This window comes from Stomoxys calcitrans, chromosome 4, assembly GCF_963082655.1.
Source record: "Stomoxys calcitrans chromosome 4, idStoCalc2.1, whole genome shotgun sequence".
NCBI classification, from domain to species: Eukaryota; Metazoa; Arthropoda; class Insecta; order Diptera; family Muscidae; genus Stomoxys; species Stomoxys calcitrans.
Genome location: NC_081555.1, coordinates 149,828,688 through 149,834,974, shown reverse-complemented (window position 1 = coordinate 149,834,974; position 6,287 = coordinate 149,828,688).

The following is a 6,287-nucleotide window of genomic DNA, read 5'->3' as shown; positions in this document are numbered from 1 at the left end:
CTATATCGGACAATATCTTGATATAGCCCCCATATAAACCGATCCTCCGATTTAGGGTCTTAGGCCCATAAAAGCCAAATTTATTATCCGATTTTGCTGAGATTTGGGACAGTGAGTTATGTTAGGCCCTTCGACATCCTCCGTCAATTTGGCTTAGATCGGTCCAGATTTGGATATAGCTGCCATATAGACCGATCCTCCGATTTAGGGTCTTAGGCCCATAAAAGCCACATTTATTATCCGATTTTGCTGAAATTTGGGAAATTGAGTTGTGTTAGGCCCTTCAACATCCCTCGTCAATTTGGCCCAGATCGGTCCAGATTTGGATATAGCTGCCATATAGACCGATCTCTCGATTTAAGGTTTTGGGCCCATGAAAGGCACATTTATTGTCCCATGTCGATATAGTTTGGGACAGAGAGTTTAGGTAAGCCCCTCCACATATTTCTGCAATTTGGTCTAGATTGATTAAGATTTGCATATAGCTGCCATATAGACCGATCTCTCGATTTAATGCCTTGGCCCCATAAAAGTCGCATTTATAATCCGATTTCACTGAAATTTGGTACAGTGACTTATGTTGGATATAACTGCTAAGGTATGCAATTTTAACCGGATTTTGATGGAAGGTGGTTTACATATATACCCGAGGTGGTGGGTATCCAAAGTTCGGCCTGCCCGAACTTAACGCCTTTTTACTTGTTTGATATCGTGAGGGGGCGGACCCTCCCCCTTACCCTAAAAGTACTACCCACAAATAAAAGTGGACCGGTCGCGACAATATGGGATTCAAATGAAAGGTATTCAAGGGGAGAGTACGAATTTCATAAAAAAAAGTTGGGTCCAAGAACCTGGGGGCCCGCCCCAGCCCCCAAAATCCCTTAAAAAATAAGTTTATTTGACAATCATGACAATATGGGACTCAAATGAAAGGTATTCGGGAGTAGATTACGAATAAAGTTAGGAAGTAGGAATAGGCTTCATAATTTATTGTTAACGGAAGGGAGAGGCCCCTCCACCTTCATCCAAATAACACCACCCAAAATTAAAAGTGGACCGATGAAGATAATACGGGTATCAAATGAAAAGTATGCGGGAGTAAATAACGAATCTGCCATAAAAATTCATGTCGAAGTATAGGGGGTCACCCCACCCACCCTGGTCACCCCACCCACCCTGGTCACACCACCCACCCTGGTCACCCCACCCACCCTGGTCACCCCACCCACCCTACAAAAACGTCCAAAATGGGCACATTAGCCAATCACGGATATATGGGACTCGGTTTGTTTGTTCCGTATAGACTGAAAAACGGCAGAACCGATTTTCTCGAAATTTTCATATATTGTGTAGGTTGGTCTGAAAGGAAATGCGATGTAATATTTCGGTATCGGAAGGGGGACGAACCCTCCCCCTTATGCCAAAAAACCAAACCCAAAATCAAAAGTGAACGCATCGGGACAATATAGGTATCAAATGAAAGGTATTGGAGAGTAGAATACAAATATGGTATTAAAATTTGGGTCCAAGTACCCATCGGGCCACCCCAACCCCAAAACTTCCAAAAACAGACATATTGGACGTTCATTTCAATATGGGGCTCAAATGAAAGGTATTCAGGAGTAGATTTCGAATCTGACATACAAAATCAAATCGAAGTATAGGGGGTAACGCCACCCCTCAAAAACGCCGTTTAGACCCATTATGACTTTATGATACTTGGGTGAGCCGATTTTCTTAAAATGTTCATAGATTGTGTACGTTTGTCGGGAAGGAAACATTTAGGCTTTATAATTTTTAGGTATCGGTTGGAGGCGGACCCTTCCCCTTACCCCAAAAATGCCACCCATATCCGAAAGTATTCCGGTGGGCACTATAAGCCTATCAAATGAAAGGTATTGGAGACCAGAGAATGAATATGGTATTAAAATATGGGTCCAAGTACTCAGCGGGCCCCCCCCACCCCAAATCTCCTCTAACCAGATATATTCGAAGTTTATGTCAATATGGGATTCAAATGAAAGGTATTAAGCAAAAGATTACAAATATGGCATGAAACATTAGGTCCAAGTAATGGGAGGTCGTCCAACCCCAAATACCTTCATATTAACCGACCATGGCTATATGCGACTCAAATGAAAGGTATTTGGGAGTAGATTACGAATATGACATTAAAATGTTGCGTTCCAGTCTAGTTGGCGCTTTTCTTTCCAAAAAAAAGTCAAAAAGGTTGACTGACCCATTATGACAATATGGGACTCAAATGAAAAGTATAAGGCTGTAGATTACAAATATGGCATAAAACATAAGGTCCGAGTAATGAGAGGTCGCCCAACCCCAAATACCTCCAAATTGGCATATTATTCGACTATATGGGACTCAAATGAAAGGGATTAGGCATAAGATTACGAATATGACATTACAATTTTGCGTCCAAGTCTAGGTGGTGCTTTTCCTCCTGAAGATACCTCAAATGTGTTATTTGACCCATTATGACAATATGGGACTCAAATGAAAGGTGTGTGAGAGTAGAAAACGAATTTGATATCCAATTTTGGAGTCAAGTGTTTTAGGGCAAGCCCTAAAGCACCCCCTAAACAGAACTTCAGTTGATATCTATTTTCAGTGCAAAGTGCCGGTGGCCGCCCCAGCCCCAAAACATCCTCCAAACGGTTCATATTTACCGACCATGGCAATATGGGGCTCAAATTTAAGGGGATTTGGAAGTGCAGCACGAATTTGATATCCATATTTGAGTCGAAATGTCTGAGGTGCCATCCCTCCCCTAATGAGAACATTACCCTAGGGAAAACCACTTACCACCAGGAACCGAGACTTCACTTCAAAGAGTGATTTCCGATTCAAATTTAAACTCCATGATAAGGGACCTTTTTTTATCGCCCAGTCCGAACGGCATCCCGCAGTGCGACACCTTTTTGGGGAAAATTTGTTGAATGACCATGCATGGCATTGTACCACGCAAATGTCGGCAAAATTTAGAGGGGGATAAATACTGCTTTGTCTGATGTTCTTGGCAGAATTCGAACATTCGTTCGTTCAGCAAATTCGAAGTATCCTCATTCTCATCCTGATGGTGAAGTATCCTCACCCTGAATTGATATTGGAGAGTTGAAGAAGGCTTTGCGAAGCGGGCCCGTTTCGGCTAGTATACATATATCTATTGCCCGAATTTATAACTGTAGGCTAGGTGTAGAGTATTATATAGTCTGCTCCGCCCGACTTTAGCCTTTCCTTACTGGTTTTATTGTGTTTCCTAAAAAAACCCCTCAACATTCTATTACCACAAATCTCTTAAATACCTGCATTTTTTCATCTTTAATATTAACCTCCAACCTCCTTTGAACCTAAAGCCTTTAACAATGTCTTTGCAAGGCAAGCACTTTTTTATGTGTGGTTTCCAAAATGAAAGAAAAAAAAGCTCTAATGCCAACACCAAGTAACTTCTTGGCAAAACAAAAGTTTTCCGCTTCATTTTCTGCAGCACAAACTTTTTAGAGGGAGAAAAAATTGATGAGGGTTAAAAAACTAAGGCGGTATGAAGGAAAAAAAAAATTGAAAAACACACACACACACACACACATAAACATTCTACAATTTTATTGATTTCAACGGAGAGTGTTGCGGTAATAGCTCTGAACAAAGACTTGGTTAAGATACCAACAAAGCCAACACTGCCATCAACAACAACAACAACGAGGGCTTCAAGGATTTTTGTAATTAAAAATCTTTAGATTGGCATAAAAGTTTGGAGAGAAATGTTTTGCCACTTTTAGCATCCCCCTCTGCTATGGTGGCTCATGTGCGCTGCAGGCGACTCTGTACAAGACAATGTAAAAGGGCTAAGGACAAATATACCACATACCCGCCAATCCCTCCATCCTTTCATTGGCGGATACAAAATAGTTGCTTAAGAAATCTAGAGCAACCATAAAATCGCCCAGAAACCACTTGAGAATCTTCACAAGAAATTAAGCAGGAACAAGTTTTGGGTGTTTTTTCTTCAAGTTTTAACATTTTTTAATTTCCTAGGCAATAAGATGGACGGTATATTCATGGGGTCATAGTGTTTATAACATTTTGGGGATTCACAAAAATTTAAAAGGGGTACCAAGCCATTGGGCTACATAGGCCCTTAGCATCTGTACGAATCTAACTCTTAAACGCAATTTTGATTAAGCTTTACTAACCTTGGGTATTCACAGTTCGGCCTTACTGATCCTTCCGCTTTTGTTACTAGTTTTTATGTCTCTCTTCTTTTCTGTCACTTCTTAATACCGAAAAGCAGTTAATTTTCTATAAAACATAAATTAGGCAACAACAAAATCGAAGAGAAGACTACAGAAAAGTAGCAAACCCAAGGGTGGTGCTCCACCAAAGAAGAAATTATTAACAGTCCTACGACAGAGAAGAGAATATGGAGAAAATCCCACCAGCACCACGAAGGGAAAAAGTTAAGCTTAAGAACAACAAAAAAAAAACTATAAAACTTTCAACAAGTTTTCATCGTAGAATGGTTTGCCCTTTCTTTTGCTGTCAAACAGCAATTGCCTGTTCTTCTCCCTTTTTTAGGTGAAGAGAAAAAAATTCTTTGAAAACTGATTGCAACGAAATGAGGACAAATATTTGCTGAATTTTCTTCGTTTTTTTTGCGAGCTTTTCTTTAAGCGCCTTGTCTTTCGCTTAAACTGCAGAAAGTGATAAAGTGTGGAAATTAATCACAGACAGTTTACATTAAATGACATTGGTGGCTGAACTGAAGGCTGTGTATGGCAATACGACGTCTTGTGATTCTCTGTTAGCGATGCAAGAGACTGGAAGATGACATTTGCATAAAAATCGTCTGCAAAGTAAAGTTTCATCGAAAAACTAAAAAAAAAAATTGATTTTTAATAGACGGCATTTTGCATAATAGCTTTTGGGGAGGGTAATATCTTGCGAAAAGTTAATTTCCAAAGAAGGAAGTTCAGTTAAAGCTAAAAAGTACCAGACACCCTTACGCATAATTGATATTAATTGAAAATTGGGGTTGGGGTATGAGCAATATTAATTAAAAGCGATTTAAATATTTAGTAATTTAAGCAGTAAAGAAACAACTAAAAATATGGTAAAGTCGGTAGGCAATCTTGGGAATTCACTGCCATGGATTCCGCTAAAAAATTGCCTCTATTAACTTAGATCGTATTGTGACGAGGAAAGTCGCAACTAAGCTCTTTTTTCTTGTGGCAGTATACAAGTGGAGTGAAAAACTTTAGTGTGCTGAGCCTGAGTGTCAAAGCCTATAGAGGGACATAGTCGCCAGCGTTTTGCCGGGTGATCACAAGACATAGGAGCCGCTGAGCCAATGATCACGCATCCGACCTTCATGCCGTAAGTGAGTCATGTCTCCAAAACAAACGTAGCTAGCAACTCGCCTTTGTCCTTCAGACCAAAGAGGCGTTGAGCCCACGAATATGACTACGTGCTCTCTGTCCGCGATCATCTAACCGTGATTTAGTGCCACGTCTCTGAAACAAACGTAGCCAGCACCTCAACTTTGTTCTTCAGACCAAAGAGCCGCTAAACCTGCGAATACAACCACGAGCTTTCTATCCGCCACCCTCACTCCGTGAATTAGTGTCATATGTACATCGTGGGTGAACCACGTTTTCAAAACAAACGCAGCCAGCACCTCGCCTTTGTCTATCAGACATAAGAGCTGCTGAGCCCGCGAATACTTCCACGTTCCTTACGTCCACGACCATTACCCCGTAAATTACTGCCATATTCATGCCGTGAGTAAACCACGTCTCTAAAACAAATGTAGCCAGCACCTCGCCTTGGCCTTCTAACATAAGAGGCGCAGAGCCCGCGAATACGACCACATGTTTTCTGTCTAAAACCATCACGCGGTGATTTAGCCGTATTGACACCGTGAGTGTACCACGTCTTCAAAACAAACGTAGGCAGCCCTTGCCTTTGTCCTTTAGACCAAAGAGCCGCTGAAACCGCGAATACGACCACGTGTTTTCTGTCCGCGATCATCTACCCGTGATTTAGAGTCGTATGCACGCCGTGAGAGAACCACGTCCCCGAAACAAACGTAGCCAGCAACACGCTTTGTACTTCAGAAAAGAGCCGCTGAACACGAGAATACATCCACGTACTTTCTGTCTAAGACCATCACCACGTGATTTCGTGTCGTATTCACGACGTGAGAGAATCACGACCCCGAAACAAATGTAGCCAGCACCTCGCCTTTGTCCTTCCGGCATAAGAGCCGCAGAGCC